Source organism: Antedon mediterranea, chromosome 3 (genome assembly GCF_964355755.1).
Source record: "Antedon mediterranea chromosome 3, ecAntMedi1.1, whole genome shotgun sequence".
Taxonomy (NCBI): domain Eukaryota; kingdom Metazoa; phylum Echinodermata; class Crinoidea; order Comatulida; family Antedonidae; genus Antedon; species Antedon mediterranea.
The window spans coordinates 7,639,685-7,659,174 of NC_092672.1; the positions used below are offsets into that span (position 1 = coordinate 7,639,685).

Here is a 19,490-nt window from a genome sequence, read left to right on the forward strand (position 1 = left end):
CTCTGGATTAAAAAAAACATTAAAAGTTAAATTGCAAACTGCACAAAATAAGACGGTCAGATGTATTCTTGGTCTTGAACCAAGAGATCACATTGGGGCTAATGAATTAAACAAACTGAATTGGCTCCCAGTAGACTTAAGAGTTAAACAGATAAAACTTTGTCACATGTATCGTATTATTAATGGATTAAGCCCTACGTTTATGAATGATGGTATTAGTAGAGCAAATGTAATTCACCAGTACAATACTAGATTTGCAACTCAATCAATTTATAGACCATATATAGGTAACCACTCCCAAACAACCTTTGTTAACACGGCAATAACGTCATGGAATCACCTGCCAAAATTGATACAGTGTTCAGAAACCATCAATCAATTCAAAAGAAATATCAGGAAACATCTCAAAGAGGTTATGCTTGAAAGATTATAATTTATATTTATATTGTTACTACATGTGTTATTGTTTATTGTAAATGTTTATTCTTATGGTGTTTTTATCCTTAAGGGCCACAATGGAAATAAGTTTGACCTTTGGTTACTTTTTTGTGTTACCCTGAATTCATTCTTTGTATTTTTTTTTTTATGTTGTGTTATTTTATGAATTCGAATAAAGAAATGAAATGAAAAAGATGAAACTGATGCCAAGATAATTCACGGACAAATAGTGCTAAGGAAAGAATAAATAAATAAATAAATAAATAAATAAATAAAGATTTTGACAGAATCAAGAGGTTATATGCATATCATGCATATAACCTAATAAATGCAAATTGTAGTGGAATAACGTTAAGAATGATAACACTGTAATGGTAGTAATAGTCATAAAGGTGCCCACCTTGACCAGAGGCAGATACTAGATGCAGGGGCTGCCATAAGAGTCAGCAGTGCTGATTTCAAATGACTAACGGGACCCCAGCTCCGTATACAGCACCCGCTATTCCCAGATGGTCTCCCATCCAAGCTCTAACCAGGCCCAACGTTGCTTATTGTACAATAATGCATCGAACAATGATCCGGTCGGCCTGTATTCTATATTCATGCTTACCTTACCATCGTCAAACGTATCATTTCTCGTAGATAATCCATTTCTTTATGATGCAGTTAAAACAAATTGGTTAATTTCCACAATCACTTATATCAATATGATACAATCAATGTATGAACACATATTTGATAAATCTACTTGGTCTCTTTACATGCAATACACATTGTAGATTCTCAAAACAACAACAATTGGCATCAACTAATTTGTCTGATTGTTGTAGCAGTTGTTATGTAACGTAATTTGCATGTTAGTGTGTACAAGAACTACAGAGGTCGCTATATCTATGCTCGTCCACCATCTTGCACTTTCTTAAATTAAACTAATGTTAAGACCGCATATAGTTTTAAAAACAGTCAATCCATTGGCGTGGTTATTTATCCATTATTAAATCATTGTGTACGAAGTTCAACCGATCGAAAAATGATAATTAAATTGATTTAATAATAATTTACAAGTTGAGGAAAACACAATTTATGACCGTAATTACATTTCGTGTTTATGGCGCTGTTTCAAGTATGCCTACACATAATAAAGTCATAAAAACCATTTACACAGACTTACTAAATTATTGTATTGAATATTATACAGAATTAGATATTAATATTATCTGGCCCAAATTCATGTTACTATTTTGCTAATTAAAAGTAGGCCTACGAAATACATAAATGGATAACCAATATCCAAGAAATCTCAAGTACGTAAAATATAAACTACGGTGCATTCATAAAGCTGTGTCTGCCCTGTCTTAGCGTTACGCATGCATTTGCTGCCTATCTAATAAGGTTCTTCAGTGGTGGTTTGCTGCCTTTTTAGTCACTTTCTATCGGAGGCATGGTAGGATCTTCATGTTCAAAAATCGCATTGCTTATTGGTCGGTGGTAGGATGGGTCGTCAGTCTTATCAGGCACTTTAGTGGTCTGATCTGTCATAGTATACGCGGTGTCTGGATGGGTACGGTTGGCCGACTTCTTCTTGCATGCATATTGAACCTATAGTTAATAAACATATTATACAACATTAAACAGAAACCACAGTGTGTCACTTAGTTTGAATCTATTAATCACTGTCCTACAATACAAATTAAAGAAACATTTCAGATTTCACATGAACGAACGTAATGATTCACATCACAAGCCTTCTCAAAATTGTGCTGCTGCAGCTTTGTATAAACGGATATATAATACATTAAACGCTCAGAAATGCAGAAATTGACACAGAGAGCATGCTATTTAATATGTTGATCCATATTGACGATACAGATAATTAGAGATTTTAATAACCTTTATGACTTCACCAATATATCGATTTTTCTGAAAATCAATATGCATGGTCTGTTAGTACAGTATGTAGCCGAAACAACAAGTCTGTACGATAACTTGAAATTGTGGGCGTCATCAAAACAAATTTACATACATAATTAAACAATTATAATTAGATTATAATTTAAATTCAAATTGAAAAATTACACGCGAGTACTGTACCTCATTACTGAAGACGCACTGAGAGAGCCAGATGAAGAAACCTTGCAATGAGTTCATAATGACAAATATGTATTCCATGACTTTGGAACTACTGAAGATGATGATGATACCAAAAATCCATGGTAGTCCAACTACAGGTGCAAGAAGAATTATTCCGTAAGCCAATGATCTTAAATAAAAACAAAAACAGGATTGTTATTATTACTACGTATACAAATACACACCTAAAAGAGAGGTTGTAATTTGGAACCAGACCTTCTAAATTTGTATACCCCTCTCAATATGACCCAGATAATTAGACAGTGTGACCTTTTTCTGTTGCACTTACGCTCTCTTATGAATATGTATCCTCTTATGAATACGTAGGCCTCGTATGTACGTTTTAAGGCCTAATAATCTCTCAGTCTCTTATTTTCAAATTTTTTCTCTAATTTTTCTTCTCTGTATAATATTATATTATTGTTGATATTGGTAATAATGACTCATCATCATCACATACCTGATACGTTTGTTTGTATTCTTGTCCTCTGCGGATTGTTGTGGAAGTCGAGTTTTCGTGAACGCTATGTACCCGATGACAACAATTTGTACAATGATAATCTACACAAAAAAGATAGATATAAGATAGCATATTGTAGTAGATTGTTGTAACATCATGACACAATCTAATGAGGGTAGTTCAGTTTTCTACTTTTCATGTTTGTATTGTAATAATGATGGGAATGTAGCGTGGGGAATGGAAGTGAGACTTACAGGGAATCGGTTAATAGAATAGAATAAGCAGGCAGAAAAATGCAGCATCACTTAAAGGGACACCACATACACACTGTTGCTTACCACAAGTGCAATAGTCATTGGTATGATGAAAGTCCAGATTGCAAAGCCCATATTCAACCAGCACCTATAAATTAAAATAATACAAGATGGTATTTAAGAATAAAGATTATTTATGCATTTGATCGTTTTCCAGATACCATAACAAACTGGTAATACAAGAAAACAGTAAATAAGAGTAAAGGGTATTTGTAATTTTGAGTATTGGATCGACTTGGTAATATACAATGCAACACAAGATTTTAAAAAGCATGTTGAGTACGCTGATTCACCGTATACAAGAAAATAGAATATATATTACACATCTTCGGATACGTATTTATCCCTCGTACATCCAGCCGTCACGACCACTATTATGATAGGCACTATCCAACCAAGATAGCGACAAAATAAAAAGCGTCGCTCGTGGTTAACAAACGGATGTTTGATCTTCATGTATACGTCTGTAGACACAATTAGCATCCATGCAAAGGCGGCTAAAAGACTGTAATGTAAGCAACCAGCAATGACAGCACACACAATCTGAAAAAATGTAAGGATGATGATGAATTTACAGCAGATGGATAATTCTCGACTATGGTGGATTCATGAGGAATTTCAAGGTCATTGACTAGTCAGAGGAGTGGTAGGGTGTAGAGGTAGAATTAAGAGTTGCTCCCATAGGTACAGTTTCACATTTTTCTCAGTTAAAAAAAAAATAATGAAGAGGATGCATAACTATTCTGAATCGGTAAAAGCTTGCGATGTTTTATCTTCCAGAGTTCCGCGTCCCTAAGAAATGCACCTCCCCATGCATGTTTAAGTCTCAATATCATGTGTTTGTTTACGGTGGAGAAAGTTGAAGAACTAAGTGGAAAAGCATGTAATGTAACCCTTTTTTTCTATCTTGGAACAGCATTTAAACAGACATACCTCGTTTTTAACATTCAAACCTAGGAAGGCATAGAAGAAATTAACGATAAGTAGAGCAACCACCAGATGACACAGGATTTTATGCCGCTCAGAATTTCTTAAATTTCTGAAAGTAATTTTAAAATACAGTGTTTAGCATATACTATTTTTTTATACTCTTGTTTGAGATATTAATGGAAACCAGTAAAAGTAATACACAAAAAGTAAGTCACTTTGCTAATTATAAGGCTATGCTGAAATGTAAACACAGTTTTAACAAAAACCAACTTACATAGCAGTAAAAATAATGACTATAAAATGTATAACTTAATTTAAAAATTAATATCATAAAGAGTAAAGTTTGTAAACGTTAAATACATTTTTTAATGAAACACGCTAAAAGGCTATAGTAACTTGTTGTTGGTTAAGACTTACATAGTCTGTGAATAACTTACTTGAAACTGTATACAGTAATCAGGATTATAACAAGAAACAAACTGGAAATACCAAGTCCAACGTTAGTAATTATTGATAAAGTCCTGTCATTAATATTTAACTACAAAAACATAAAATTAGAAATTACAATAAATATTACGACCTAACTACATACTTATATACAGCAACAGTAATTAACAATACCACGCACATCTTCGTATTTTCATAATACTCAACAGTATTCAATATTTAAAACATATTAGTGAACATTATTTAAACATACTCTGTTTATTTCTAAGATACTACTTGTTTTTAAAACGTAGATTAAATTATCGATTTACTAACAGTAATGAAAATGGTGAAGAGATGTTGAAGACCGAGTTGGGTATATAATCATCATAAACCAAAATAAATAAATAAATAAATATTTCAATCTTCCCTGATTTCGATTTATATAAAACTGAATTTTTTACCTCTGTCGGTTTCAACAAAACGACAAATGACGTTAAGTGTGTACAATTGCATATCACGCCGTTGGTACAGTTATATCTTAGAGTAGAACAACCTTCTGTTGACCACATCCTTGGAAATTTATTAAAATGTAAAGTTAAGAGAAATATACATTACTATAATAATAATTATCATCATCAGAGCCATAAATGAAAATGTTCATCAACATTGTTATTATTATCATCTTAATCATGAAGCATAACCATTATTCGTTAGATAGCTTGTTAGGACGTATACAAATATTATACCGATGCATATGACAGGCGACAGCCCGCAATTTTTTCTTTCGTACTGAAAGATAGCCGAACTACCTCCTAAATATAACTAAACCTAACCCTCTAAATAATCTCTCTCTCACTATAAAGTAAAAGAAGTAGCTCATGGTAGTCGAACCCCATACATCGACATGTAAAGTCCATAGTGTTATCCACTCGACTACACAGACGACTCGACAGAAATTGTTTGCATTAGCGAATTGTAGCTAAATTATTACGTCACACCTTATAGATATGACTAATGAGATTCATGTTTATTTTGTGACGTTTCACGAAAGGTCCCCAACTTATGTACGAAAAGAAATATCGCCAACGGCTCATCCAAACGCGTCCGAGTCTCCACTTGCCATTGATCAAACTCCAAAATAAGTGCATACTCACGCCTCTGAAGAAACATTTTTGGTAAAATGGCATTCGGGTTTACTCGTAGAATTTTCTTCTGTAATATCCTTGATTATAACATTAAAAACAAAATGTTATTATATAATATATATATACATTTTTAAAGCGCATTAAGAATTGTAATCATAAGTCCTATGATACTTTAACCGATAGGCCTATATCTTACCTGAATAACAGGAAACTTAATCTCTACCTTAATGCTAAGTTTTTCGCCTTTATCATCATATACGTCAATAGTGACAATGTCAGATGCACTGAATAGGGTTGTATCGTCCCTTTTGTAATACAAAATGATTTAACATAATATTAATTAAAAGTCATAGGCATATACTCAATGTAATAGTGATCTAGTAAGGCTATACCGGTAGTTTTGAAAAAAAAAACATTGATTTTATATCTCACCAAATTCACACCTTAACACTGCAGGAATTAGGGACTATCAGTGGCGTAACGGCTATGAGCGCTCACTGGCTAAACCCAGGGGCCCGGAGCTTATGTAGGCCCCTGAGCAAAAATTAAAATATGTCGAAAAAGGCTAAACACGCACGAGGCCTCCAGTACTGGAGAGCCACTTAAGGTTCCTAAACAAAGGGCCTAAAGCATGTGCGTTACGCCACTGAGATGTGTTACTGAAAATAAGTAAGAAATAATTGTATTATGTAAGCCTAGTCTGTATTTGTATGTATTGAATTGAATTCAGTATCTGATCTGAAGAAAACAATCTACATTGATTACAAAAAAACAAAAAAGGAAAACATAGAAATGTAACAATCAAAACATCGTGCCCATGAAAGAGGAAAAATCTCATAAAATAGAGAAAGGGTCATGTCATGGTGATAGATGTAACTTACTGACTTTCTAGGTTGAAACGAGTACCTGGGTCAACAGTTTCCAACTCTGCAATGATTGTGAAGTTTCCATCTATAGATTACAAAGTAGTGAAAATATTTTCAGAAAAGCAATATTAGTAAAAACAAGGCCAACAGCCATTAAGTCGCGTGCTACAATGCATAGTGATACCGGACCGACAGACAGACCGACAGACCGACAGACCGACAGACAGACCGACAGACCGACAGACAGACAAACAGACCGACAGACCACAGACCGACAGATCGACAGACAGACCGACCGACCGACATAGTGAACTATACTGACCGAAATTACTGAACATGTTTAAAAATGTTGAAATGTTTAAAAACATTTATATTTTTTTAATTTACACGTGCGTAGCCTGTCACTTTTGACGTGCTCGTATAACGTAATTTCGAGTTGAAAAGTAAATCAAGAAAACAGAAATCGGGCAAAAAGAGTGCGTAATAACATTTAACGCGCAGTGCGCGCCCAAAAATATGCGCACTCATGGCAACGCTTAAAATTGCCTGAAACGTACTCTTATTTCATCGAAAATAAATTCTAAGCGCGCGTACGCATGCGTTACATGCACTACGCACGTAATTGTATTCCCATATGATGATTTATGCCCTGAAATTTATGAGTACCAAATTTTATTTAATTGTGATTCATGGTTGTGAAGATATGATTACAAACGTGATTTCGTTAAATCGTGCGTAGACCGCGTAATTTTTTATTGCGCACCGTGAAAACATAACCACATTGATTCCTGGCCATAAGTAATATACTGTGAAAAATTGACCTAGCTAGATTAAACTGATATCAAGATAAGGTCGGAAAGCGATAAAACGCATAGTGATACCGGACCACCTGACCGACAGACCGACAGACCGACAGACAGACAGACCGACCGACCGACCGACATAGTGAACTATAGAGTCGCTTCCACGCGACTAAAAATATTCGATTGAGAATATCTTCAAATGTATACGCATTGTTGCAGGGCATCCACAAAGTATGTAATTACATGTACGTGAAAATCCCACCTTTTTCTATAGGACTGTCAGTTGATGTCGAGAATGTAATGCTATCTGGTCCTGATGTTAAAGCAATGTTTTCTACTTCTGGCGATGTTGTTATGATAACTGCAATTACACGTAATATGTCATATTAGAAAATGTAAGGATTATTAAATGCCAAAATTAATAACAATTTTAAGAGGTGTATGTCCTCTTCTTTGCCGAAAAACTTTTTATTTTGCATTAGCTTCTAAATTCTCAATATCAGTCAATATGTTCAGAATAATGTTCATACTAGTATATCATATTTTGCCGTAAACAGTAAAACATCAAGATATTTACCTTTAGTAACCTTAAGGTTAGTGGTGGTAGTGATATCGGTAGTAGCTGGATTGGTCGTAGTATCGTTAGTAGCAGGATTAATATTAGTGGAATCAGTAGTAGCTGGATTAGTATTAGTAGTATCGGTAGTAGGATTAGTAGCCGTATTATTGTTAACAACATGATCGATAGAAGTATCGGATTTTGTAGGATTATTATACGTAGTATTAATAGTAGCAGAGTTAGTGAGAGTAGTATCGGTGGTAGCAGTATTAGAAATCGTACCAGGATTAGTAGTCTTAGTAGTCATAGTATCGGTAGTAGCAGGATTCATAATTGTATTATCCGTAGTACTAAGGTTAGTAGAAATAACATCAGTAGTAGCAAGATTATTAGAAGTAGATGTATCGGTTGTATATACGGTTGTGGTATCCTTTGAAGTTGGTGCTGTTTTAAAAAAGATCCAATTAACGCTAAAGCCTTCATTATAAATCATCGGTTCGCAATTTAACGTTTTGAATTGATTTGAATAAACTATGATAATCATATTAATAATAATGAAATAGAATGCAACTACAACTTGAATTGCGCGCACTTTATAAGAATATAAATAGGACACTTATAAAATGGGACACTTGTAAAATAGAATAAAATATTTAAAAAATAAACATACCTTCAGAACTTTCACTAATAAAAATATCATCAATAGCTATCATTGTGGAATTTCCGGAAGAAGATCCGGGCGAACCTCTAATTATTATGCTAGTTGGCTTTAATCTGTTATTAAATGTTGCACTTTCAAATTCCCATCCGCTCGATGTTTCATGATGAATTTCAATCAATGTGTTATATGAGTTGGGATCTGAGATACCTACTACTAGGGAGTTATGTTGTGTTGAGCTGCTTATATAATAATAAAACTGAATACATCCATATGTCCAGTTAGTTGGGATAAATGTACTCTCCAAGACTCCAGCATCTTCATATACATATATATAATAATTACCTGAAAAATTATGGGAAGTAAAGCGATAATTAGCTATTATTCCAGAAGATGCTGTATGCTTCATACAATGTAATCATTCGGTTATTTACTCTGTTATACAATGTTTAAACATCCAACAGCAATGGAAATTCATCCTTAAATAAAATAACCTAACCTAGTCCTAGCAAAGTTTACTTCTGGAAACTTGTTTTTTGCAGTTTTTCCGAAATTTGACGACTAGTTAACTCTAGCAAAATGAGTAAGACTTTTCTTGACAAACTTCTGTGTACTAGAACATGACTACACATATTGTTGTTTTCTGAGTTCATATAAACCTTGCCATACTAATACAGTACAAGAATATTATGACCTGTCTATACTATCAAACTTTATGTGAAAAAAAATGTAACGTGATACCATGTTTGGGAATATCACTACCATATTTGGGCACATCACACTTTTTTGATAGTGTAGACAGAGTTTTACTTACTAGTGGAGGTTGAGTGCCCGGAAGTTTGATTGGTTATACTATCATTCGAACGTTGCCATCCACTCACATTAGTCCAACCATCAAAACCATGTTCAAAGTCAGCGCAAATACCATCTGTTTCTATATTAAAATAAGGTTAAGAAAAATGTAAACATATTACAGTTTCATAAATGTATTTTAGAAATTGTTTCAATAATAAATATAGCGTTGATAGGTTATTTGCAATATATTGAAATCAAATAATATTGGACATTAATATAACATTTCCAGTCACAAAGGTGTGGCAATAATACAAAACAAAAAAACATGAACCTATGAATTAGATAAATGTTGTACCGGTACAGTCCACCACATGGCTGTTTACTATACTGGTTTGCATATGAGGCCTAGTCACTAGGTTTTCATGTCTAATTATTGTGCTTGCTTGTTATGCAATCATAAATACTTATAAACATAAAACATTAACCTTTAAAGTAATATTCGTAAGTAAGTATTCATAAATCGACAATTATTTGCGAAAAAAAATCCAAATTTAGCGAAAACTAACTATGAGAATTTCGGAAGAATGAACAACTAAATGAATTGAATAACTGCCAAGGTTAGTTTTTGAAAAGTTTTGTTTTTTCGTAACGAATTTATGAATATTTAAAAACCAGATGAACATGTTTAATCACCCACCGTTGTACACTTTAATATTAGCAAGGAAACCTATACGTTGTCCACTACTGTCGGTGCGAAACATAACAATCAATGTGTTACTTGTCGACAAGGTGTCTTGTGGCAAGTCTGTATCGCAGTATTTGACAGTAGTACTTCCGTCGTCAACTAACACATAGTCATGACAGTTGAGTTCGAGACGAAAATCGAAGAATTTGAGCAATAGTAAATGTCCAGAATTTGTACGAAACGTCCAATTGTAGCTCAGATTATCATCATAGTAGCTGGGATAATTTGGTGATGTAATATTCCTAGACTGGTTTGGACATAGAAAGTACTCGTCAGACCATTCTGTTTGACCTTTAAAAATAAAAAAAACTCATTTGTTTTCTATATCCTAAACAACATAGACAAACGATATGATTTTTTTTCAATTACACCCTAGTGTTTTTTTAATTGTTTATAGGCCTAATCTTCATCATCATAATTTAATATTTTTACTATAGTTAGTTAGTCTTAGTTAGTCTTTTTTCCTAAGAACATTTCCCGGGACATTCATTAAATACATAGGCCATTGGCTCGAATACAACACAAATTTAAATAATTTACAATAAAGTAAATTTATGTGTGTGTTAAATAATGCTTTCTCTTTTTATAAGCAACGTAAATGAACGATTAAAACATTTGTATACCCGAAAATATTAACACAGATATTAAATCAAATATTGCACAACTATCACAAGAATCATCAATGTAACTTTTGGCAAGTAAAAAGTAATACAGGATTATCACACACTTATTTGAATATATTTTTATGAAGATATAACATTAGCAGTTGGTCCATCTACAAGTTACACAGTCACACATTATTTATTCTTTCCAACAATTGTATTAAAAAATAATGTTTGTAAAATGTTAAGATAATCTTAATCAATGATAAGATCAATTTAAGAAAGTTACAACACACAAAGATTATGAGCTTATTTCGATTCTAAAAACATAAAAATTGATAGAATAACACAATAGATTCAGGACGACCCTATTAATCCTTTAAGATGTATTTCCCCCCTCCCCAAAATATGTAATAAAAAAGATTAAATAAAAGAATGGAATGAAGAATATACATTCTTTCCTTTAAAAAAAAAACAAACAATAATTCCACTTAAAAAAACTTACATAGAACATAAACGGAAAAATCCAAAAGTCATTGTCTGACAGACAATTTAAATTACAGTTTTGCAGGTGAATACTTTTTTTCAACCTAATTTCAATCGAGATAAATAATAACTATTATGTTCAATTAAAATGGCATTATTAAAACATATTTTCAAGGAGACAATTTATCTTTAACACAGAAGAATTAGTGTCCATTGTGGTCCTAAAAAGTATGAAACTAAAAAAAAATCATAGTTAAACTTACCAACAGAAAAGTAGTTTAGGTTGATAACAAGGAATAGAAATGTTATCAACAGAACACGTTCCATAGTAACTTAGAACAGGCGACGATGATGAAATATTTTTACTATTAAATTAAAGAAATACAGTAGGCCTGTACATACTGCATATGAAATTTATAGAAATCATAACACTCCAATCCTAACATCAGATTTAACCGTCTTAATTATTCTTCTCTGTTAATATTCTACATATTGGAGTATTTTATGAATTTAATGATGACAATATTACACATTATTTCAAGTGCTATGGTTTGCAATTACCATTTCTTAGTAAACTCAACATATTTATTATTAGATTTTAGTCTCCATCGTTACTATGGAAAGAACATTAATTTGTTAAGGGTAAACAACATTCAAGCGTGTTTTAATAAATTTTTAATAAAGGTTAAATTCATCACTAATAATTTTTTTATAGGATGCGAAATGAAAAGCATCTAAGTTGTTGGAAAGGGTTGTTTACTTACAACTCAGTAATTATATTGAAGAAAACAACCTGATTTAATAAATTGCAATCAGGCTTTAGAAATCTCTATTCTACCAACACGTGTCTAATTATCTTCCTTACAGATCACATAAGCAAAAAACAGGTGGAAGCAGGATGGCATTTCGACGAATAAATAATTAACGAATGAGTTGTTGTTGACGAATTTGGAAAAAAAAACTTTAAAAAAATAACAATGGAGTCAGCAGCTGAAAGAACGAAACGACGAAATACAACGATGCCATTTGATTGTCAAATACAACGATGCCATTTGATTGTCAAATACACACATTTAGCCTACAGTATTAGAACAATTTTATAAAATAGATTGATTGATAATAATATGTACCGTAAACTATGCTCGCATGTGCTACAATTATATATAGCTTGCACTACTGAGCTAATATAGGGTCTACCGGTATGTGAAGTAGACTGCAACCTGTTCTAGACTTACCTTGCCTTTGAGGTTGAAAGCTGCAGTACGTTAGGCCTAGCATGCCCATCGTCGTCATAAACACTAATTTCCGGACGTTTTTAATTTCTTTTTAAACTAGTTGACATACAAAATTACTGAAAATACAAATGTATATGTATATGAATTGCGATTTTTGCGTACATGTACGTACGGGTATTGATTGATTATTTGACTAAACATACAGTATATTGGATAATGTACGATGTCGACAAAGGTTTCAAAACAATGACACGTGACAATTAATACTTGTTTATCATATTGCTGTCTGACATGATTTATTTTACAAAATATTACTGAAATGAAAAATAGTAACATTGTCATTAAGTTATTAAATGAAATAAATTGTAGATTACATATTTATTTAATTATTAAATGATTTTCCACAAAGTTCGATCAAACAAAGATCTCGTGATAACCTCCAGCAATTATGCAAATAGTGTGATTTAATTAATACCTGTATGTATATGACGTTACTACTAATACCGGTAGTTCTACAAATATTAAATTAATACAACAGATTAAAAACCGACTATTAAAATAATTTATAAACATAATTATTAATTCATTACAATCTCTAAAAGACGACCTCATTGAATACGGTAGTGTTCTACATGTGTTTTAAAGGTAATCAGAAAAAACAATAATTTTAACACATTAATTTAAAATAAATTACACAGCACTATATACAATACATAAACAAATGCAAATGGTTTATGTTGGTGTGGTTTTATCAAAGTTTGCGTCCAGGATCGGTCTTTGTTGGCCCTAATTAGCCCTGAATGAGGAATGTGAATTACTGAAATATTATGGCTACATTATCTATAAATCACATTATTTAGTCACGTTGCTCAGCGGTGGTACGATGAATTGTTAGTTTGGTCACCAGCAAGTTTAGTAGTGTCTGTCATAGTGATTGTATCTGGATGGATACGGTTGGCTGTCTTCTTCTTCCATTCATATTGAACCTATAATTAATGAACGTATGATATACAATTTAGAAATTATAACTGAATTTTACTTTTGAACTTTCCTAATACATTCTATGAATCACTATAAAGCAAGATAAAGAGATAAAAAGACCACTTCAAAGTGCATAACGTATCATTAAAGCAGAAATAATGGGTTCACTGATTTACGAGAAGTGTATTTTAGAAAAAATTAATATTAGGAAAGACCCCACCCATCTGCTACATTACTGTTACAATGTTAATAGATCTGGCATTGGACTACGACCACCAAAAGCCAATCTATGTAGAACTAGGAAATCCTTTGTTGTAAATAGCATTTATATATATTATGTATAATTCAAATGTTCGACGATAACTCTATATACTGTACTTTTTGTTTTTAATTTTAATCAGTTTTAATTTAACAACCGGGCCTATAAATCCTATTTTAACATTGGCTTATAGCGTTTTGGCCAATTTTATGTATTATTTTTTTGTGCCAGTTTCATTGTCTTTTTGTCTTAATTATGCCAAGAAAAATTAATTTGCATTTTAAGTGGGGACCAATAACATTTCTTGAATCTTGAATCAGAAGGGAAGTAAAATGAGAAACAGCTTCCCTTTAAAGTGACCAACATGCCTTTCATCTCCGATTCCATGTTAAGACCTCCGGCTTCCCCACTCTACCTTCCCCCATACACTATCCTCCCACTCTCTCTCTCCCCTAAGGTCAGTATTAACACCTTTTCTGCCCTCCCAGCATATAAAAAAGAAATTTCTCTCAATTGTAACTAATTTTTATTTATTTTGTCTATTTATGCCGTATTTTCCTTTGATGATATCGTTGCTAATCAAATTGAAATGAAATGCCCAGCCTTTTTTTACCAAGTTTAAAAATTTAAGATATTGCTAAAAAACTGATTGTTATTTAGGTACCTCATTACTGAAGACACACTGAGAGAGCCAGATGAAGAAACCTTGAAATGAGTTCATAATGACAAATATGTATTCCATGACTTTGGAACTACTGAAGAGGATGATGATACCAAAAATCCATGGTAGTCCAACTACAGGTGCAAGGAGGATCAAACCGAACGCCAACGATCTTCAAAAACAAAAACAAGGAAAACACAATACAGTTTTTGATATTCATACTATAATATTTATTATTTTTGTACTAGAAATCCTTGCATACTTACTGATAGAAGTAATGTTAGAAATTTGAATTAGTCTGGAAGACATTATACCTTTTACACTTTTAAATGACATGGAATTCTCTGAAGACTCTAATGCTCTGTCTACACTATCAAACTTTATGGTACAAAACATGTGATGTTCCCTTTATATAGACAACACATCACCACCATATTTTGCCACATCACTACCATATTTTGACAAATCACATTGTTTTTGTCAAACTAGTTTGATAGTGTAGACCGAGCTTAAGGCGGCAGTGTAAAATCCAAATGCCTACATTAATATATGTGTGTGTATAATATTGTAGATATCACATTGAGCATATTGCTATTCTATTTCATATAATCGTTCTATTCTAGTCTGGTAACAATTATTTACTCCTGTATCTTCATTATCATTGTTTTATTTATTTATTATAATAAGTATTATGAATTTGCTCCTGTCAAAACGAAATATGTTATGATATATGCTGATACCTGATTCGTTTGTTTGAGTTCTTGTCCTCTTTAGATCGTGTTGGAAATCGAGTTTTTGTGAGTGCTATATGTCCAATGACAACAATCTGTACACTGATAATCTATACAAGAAAATACAGTATGTAATATATTATTAATGAGTGTTTGTTCAGTCTTCTACTTTTAATGTAATTATTTTAAGTTTGTAAGAAATGGTTGTTAAAAGTAGGTCTGCGTGAAATCAACTAAACATTTCGATTCTAATTAAAACACAGACAAAAAGGTAACACTTTTTGTAAAGTAATTGAAATTAGAAAGGTTTAGAAAACAAGTGTACCAACGACAACACAAACTTCATGTTGACGTCAAGATCAATAAAATTATAATCATACTTTACCAAACTTCAATGTCAACAATTCCTCTACGATAATACATAATACGTATTGATAATGTTATAATGTAAAATTGTATCGCATTTCAGTTTACTGTGATGATAATTTTAATAAATATACCATTATGAATGAATAATCAACATCATTATTGAAGAGAACATTGGATGACAACCATTACTTACTATAAGTGTAATAGCCATTGGTATGATAAAAGTCCAGATTGCAAAGTCCATATTCAACCAGCACCTATGCATTAGATAATAAAAGATGCTAACTAAGAATCAAAGTTATGATGTGCATTTTATCTTTTTCTTAAGCATAAAAAAAACTTGTTAAACTCAAGAAAAATTATTACAAAATAACCTATGACAGTCCCTTACATATAGACATTTAAACTGTTATCATTTAAACTATAGGGTGTGGTAATCAATATAACACATTTCAGAACGCGACGAATATTATGCAAGCTATTGCCAATGCATATTTTTTAGTTCGCTAAACAATGTAAATGATTTTACACTTCATCGGAAACGTAGTTTTCTCTTGTAAATCCAACCGTCACTCCTACGATTATACTAGGCACCATCCAGCCAAGATAACGGCTAAATAAAAAGCGTCGTTCGTGGTTAACAAACGGATGTCTGATCTTCATGTACACGTCTGTAGACACAATTAGCATCCATGAAAAGGCGGCTAAGAGACTGTAATGTAAGCAACCTGCAATGGTAGCACATACAATCTGGAAAAAACGAAGAATAATGAGGAAGACGAAGAGAAGGATGAATATATTAAATGAAAATAAAGATAGTCGACTCAGAAAAAACAGTAAAGTTTTTTTTTTAAATATAATAGTATGCTATATCTAGGAAACGGTCTTTTAAGCAAGATTATATTCGTTACTATGATATCGTCTTCCAGTGCCGCCTTTTGTTTTATTAATATTTACAGAAAATCTGAAAACAGGCTAAATATGGAAAGGGCTAAAAACACATGAGCGGCCGATAACAGTGTTGCCAAAACCACTAAATATAGTCTATTTTGAAGAATTCATTAAGGAGTGTATGTTTGGAAGGAGTGATGGCATGCCTTTTATTTAAACATCACACCGGTGAACATCATGCCCCATTCTCAGTGCTGTATCTCCACTAAATTTTTTATTATATAGGAATATTGGCAATACAGCATCTAATTTGTATCGCATGTTGTGCCTGCATCAGGTTAGGTTAAGGGCTTATGTTATATGATACTAAGAGATACATAAAAAACATTTCTATACTAGGCAAATCTAGATACAGTACTGCGAATCGACTGAGGCATTACCGTATCAACCACATTTCCAAAATACAGTATTTGCAAATAAACAATTATTAATCACTTTTTACGTAAATGTTAATTGTATAAAGTCATAATTATATAATATTTTGACATTTAAGTTAAAATACCTTGTTTTTAACATTCACACCTAGAAAGGCATAGAAGAAATTGACAATAAGTAGAGCAACCACCAGATGACACAGGATTTTATGGCGTTCAGAGTTTCTTAAGCTTCTAAAATAGTAATAATTTTTAGAATCAATTTTAGAATCCAAGTCTTATTTGAAGTAGGACAGTGGAAGTAAACACAACGTCTACTAAATGTATCAATTATGAGGCTACATAGAAACAGCTGGAAAAAATGTAACTTGTATAAAGATTATTTTCCACATTTTTTTTATTATAATAACATGTTAGTGCAAACTTTGTGTCATGTCTCAAACAGTTAAATCATGTTTTGTATTTGATAACTTACTTGAAACTGTATACAGTAATCAGGGTTATAATAAGAAACAAACTGGAAATACCAAGTCCAACGTTAGTAATTATTGATAAAGTCTTGTCATTAATACTTGACTATAAAACAGAAAGTAATAATGAAAATATAATTAAAATTATCTACACTGACTGAAGATAAATGCTACATTCACACGCTAATTTTTTGTTTCAAAAGATACACAGAAATATTCAATAATAGACAATGTTAGCAATGCTAGGACATAGTTAGTAAAAATAGGTTTCCGAATCACCAGTAGCCTAGTTTACAAAAATTAATCGTCGATTTACGATTTCTGATTTGTATTTGTTTGACTATCCTAATGTTTTCTTCAGTTAAATAGGTTTTCGACATAGATTTTCAAGTAGGGAACCTTCTTTATATCATGTTGATTCACTTTAACATCTTAACTTTTATCATTGAACTCTCTTCGTTTTCATCCCGTAGTAAACGCATTCAAGGATGTTTTATAAATAAAAAAAAAATTAATTTATATATTTTAATCAGGGAAGATAATTTCAATCCTTCCTTCCTTCAAATTATATATATATAATGAATCATATTTTACCGGAATCGGTTTCATCAAAACGACAAATGACGTCATATGATTACATTTGCATATCACACCATCAATATGGTAGTTATCATAAAAAGTAGAACAACCTTCAGTTGACCATATCCTTAACAAAAGAGTTAATTAACAAGCAATTTAACAATATTTCAAATGCCATTAAACATTTTCAAACAAAGTTATTTTTCGTACATGTGATATCAATGTCAATCAATCAATATCACCGTTAGGCGATTTCCAATTTGCAATAACGGTTACGACCGATAACCAAACTACATCATGATAATTCACTGTGCGCATGTGGGTATATTGGGACGTGACTCCTCGCTTTACACCCCGACATAGTTTTAATGGTTTCTAGGTACAGGCGACGACCGACGTAATATCGATTAAAATAGTCAGGTCATTGATCGTCACAAATCACAAGCTCCCTAATGTTTAGCTTGGTTAGATCACGGAAGAGTGAAATGAAACAAAGCATGAGGACGTTGATGTGACGCAAGTAATTTGACCAATTGAAGGCGTATCCGAACTTACCTGTCTCTCTTGTCTGCATAGTCACTTTTCATTACCACCTTTCTATAAATAAATAAATGTCTATACTTACGGCTCTGAAGAGTCCTTATTCTCATTATAATAACACACTGGTATATATTTCACATATGTCGAATTTTCATTTGTAATGTTCTTGAAAAACAAATATTATGAATAATAATTATACGTTTATATTATGTTTAAATCTTTTAATAACAACCGTTAGTTGCTTAAAACGTACCTTAATAACAGGAAACTTAATCTCTAAATTCATACCAACTTCTTCGCCTTTGTCATCATATACGTCGATAGTGACAATGTCAGATGAACTTATCATCTCCGCATCGTCCCTTTTATAATCGAAAATAAATTAACATAAGCATTTAATACAATTTAAGAATATACAGTATATAACAATTACAATGGTATGTGTTTATGTCAAAGTTTTAGAAACTGCACCCTGATGGCTAATTGGATTTTGTTAGTTCTCTACTTGAGATATCAAGTTAAAAAAAGTAAAATTATTATTTTTGTTTTGATCTCTTTATGTGTTTCCACCAGACTGTACTGACAATAATAATGATATAATCGTATTTAATTGTCTATAATGTAATAGTAAATGAATAAAAGAATGTTTTTAAAATAATAATAATATAAATATTAACTTACTGACTTTCTACGTTGAAATGAGTATCTTCGTCAACAGTTTCTTTTTCTGCAACGATTGTGTATTTTCCATCTAGACAAAGAGGTGAAATATTTGCAAGGCAAAGAGTGATCAGTGAAAATAAAAGAATTATGTAGAGTAAGAATATCTCAACATTATTACGCATTGTTGAAGAAGGCAGAGTTGTAGGACTAACCTTTAATACATGTTATGATTATATTAAATCAACGATGGTGATAGGGAGGGTGTTGTTATAATAAATACTTAAAAGTTACAGTAATAAACAACTGAAATGCAAACA

At 32.0% G+C, this 19,490-nt stretch overlaps 1 protein-coding gene and 1 long non-coding RNA gene across 2 annotated transcripts in view; both read right to left on the reverse strand.

Moving 5' to 3' along the window:
• LOC140043975 (CUB domain-containing protein 2-like) overlaps positions 1-19,490 on the reverse strand; it is a 64,767-nt gene that overhangs the window by 19,367 nt on the left and 25,910 nt on the right. The gene's annotated exons all lie outside the window — the stretch shown is intronic.
• On the reverse strand, positions 3,399-4,357 carry LOC140043694 (uncharacterized). Its single transcript, XR_011844356.1, has 3 exons — positions 4,276-4,357; positions 3,665-3,885; positions 3,399-3,430 (listed from the first exon to the last, which is right to left on the reverse strand). It is a non-coding gene; the product is annotated as an uncharacterized lncRNA (long non-coding RNA).